This window comes from Gekko japonicus, unplaced genomic scaffold (assembly GCF_001447785.1).
Source record: "Gekko japonicus isolate JY-2015 unplaced genomic scaffold, Gekko_japonicus_V1.1 scaffold134, whole genome shotgun sequence".
Classification (NCBI taxonomy): domain Eukaryota; kingdom Metazoa; phylum Chordata; class Lepidosauria; order Squamata; family Gekkonidae; genus Gekko; species Gekko japonicus.
This window is the reverse complement of record NW_015172007.1, coordinates 1,814,751-1,817,257: the sequence shown is the minus strand read 5'-3', so window position 1 is coordinate 1,817,257 and position 2,507 is coordinate 1,814,751.

The following is a 2,507-nucleotide window of genomic DNA, read 5'->3' as shown; positions in this document are numbered from 1 at the left end:
GCCTGGTTGGGGACAATCACCATTTAGCTCCCCCTCTCCCGGAATAGAAGGGAGTCATGGCTGGATGAAGACATGCGGAGGCCCTACACTGTATCACGCATTATCCCCCCAAATGGTAATTTACTGCGTGTCTGGGTTTGTTTGGCTGTTGTCGTTTTTGGTATTTAGACGCTTTTCATCATCTAAGCCCCTAAACCGTCACTTACTTCACTTGATTATGAATCCAGCTCTGACCGTGGCTGTTCTACTCTATGAATGACCTAAAGGTGGTAACTGACTTTGCTTCCCCTTTCCCTTTTATGTATTATATTGTACTTTATTAATTTGGAATTGCAAGCTACCTTGAACACAGGGGCAGAAAGGAAGTATTTAAGTGTAGTAGAACCAATAACAATCCTCAGACCCTTAATTCCCTTATGCAGACTGGGAACTAAAAGTGGGCCAAAAAGGATCTGTTCAGATCCAGACAATGAGCCCAAAGGTGTTCAGTGCAATGCAAAACAGACGAACAAACCCCCAACCCATTTGTGCCTTAAATTTATTTAGGCAGAAAGGAGTAGTTTGATAGGAGTGGTTTTATTTATTTATTATTTACATTTTTATCCCGCCCTCCCCGGAGGCTCAGGGCGGCTTATACGGCATTTTACTAAACATGTTGCTTCAGGATTCCAATCTGGAAGTAAGAACGCAGCATAAAAGGTTTGGGTATGTGTAGAATATACTTCCTCATCATTTGAGAGCTGGCATGGAGTTGTGGTTAGACAGCCCAACTAGGGCCTGGGACAATCCGGTTAGAATTTGCACTCTGTCATGGAGGCTCACAGGTGACCCTGGGCCCATCACAATCTCTGAGCCTAACCTACCTCACAAAGTTGTTGTGATAAGGTGGAGGAGGGGAGAACAATATGATAAGGCACTGTGGGTTCTGATCAGGGGGAAAAGCTGGATATAAAAAAATAGAAATAAGCACTAGGTAACCATCTGTATCTGTTTATCTGAGACAAAGGAAAAAGGACATCCAGTTTGTACTAGTGATCCCAAGCCTAACTGGAGCTCTGGCACCTTCTACTTGAGAAACAGAGTACTAAATGCTAAATAAACATTCTAAACCAGGATCACCAACCTTTTTGAGTGTGGACACCTTTGGAATTTTGCTGTAGGGGGGTGGGTGCAACCACAAAATGGCTCCTGTGGGAGGCAGACACCCTCCCCCCCCAGCCCAAGTGCAAAAAAGAAGGGAGTAATATAAAAATATATACTGTGATAAAGGAGTGTGAGACAGATGTCACCAAAACAACATTATTTTCATCTCCACAGCCAATCAGATCTCCAGTGGCCAATCAGAAGCCCTTCAACCACACCCACTTTTTGAAACACTTTGCAAACACCAGGAAAAGTGTCATGGGTACTGAGAAAACAGCTGGGGAGAATAGGGTTTACAACCAATTTTGAAAACAGATGTAAAGGGGTTGCAGAAGTGCTGAAGATTGTGAGATGTGCGTGCGTGTGTGTGTGTGTGGGGGAACAGGGCAGCCAGAGAATAAAGCTGAAAATGGGTGTTCAGACAGACTGGGGAGAGTAGCTGAAGAAGGGTTTTTGCACAAGGCTTGAAGAGAAACAAGATTTACTTGGGGACTGGGGTGTGGAGGGGAAGGAGATGCAACTTGGCTGTGGGGGAATGGCATGTGATGCAGCAGACTGAGATCTGGATGAGGTAAAGGAAACTGGACTGAACATTCTTCCCCATTCCCAGTCTGAATTCACCAACCTTTGGCATTTTTTGGGAATAAAACTCTGCTGAGTGTGAACCTGTACTGCTGCCTTGGAAAGCAACACAAAAGGAGACTGTTCTGTCAACTAAGAGAGAAGTCCACTGGTACCACTGAGCAGGCTTTGGCTGGAAGGGCGGGGGAGAAATTTAATAAATAAATAAATAAATACCTTAAAGGCTAACAACATTTATTCCAGCATGAACTTTTGTGAGTCAGAGCTCACAGCTTCAGACTTGTAGCTACATGTCCAGAACAGTGTCCCCTCTAAGCTGAGTTAGTGTGAGCTAGCTCACAGGTTTTTAGCCTCCAGCTCACAGATTTTTGTCTCAGCTGAGGAAGAAGGGCTTCAGAGCAAACTGATTTATGCAGCAGCCAAATTGCTCGCTCACGACTTTAAGGCCCACAGCTCACAAAGTAGAATTTTGGCTCACAAGACTCCACAGCTTAGAGGGAACATTGGTCCAGAACTGTAAGCTAAGAGGCAGGGCAATTAATTTTCTCCACAGCCCAGTCCTTCTGAGGCACCCATAACTCTACTGAGTAGAGTTCCCAGTACTGTTTGCCTTAGCCACTAAGGGCAAGAGCAATAATGCATTTCTATGGGACTGCTATGTGTACTGATAGAGAGGGCCCCCCATGTCAACATGTATTATAAGCAGGTGCAAGCTTTTATCAATCTCATCAATGGCCAATCCCCTTCTAAAAGCCTGCTGTGGTTTGCTTTAGCAACAGTAC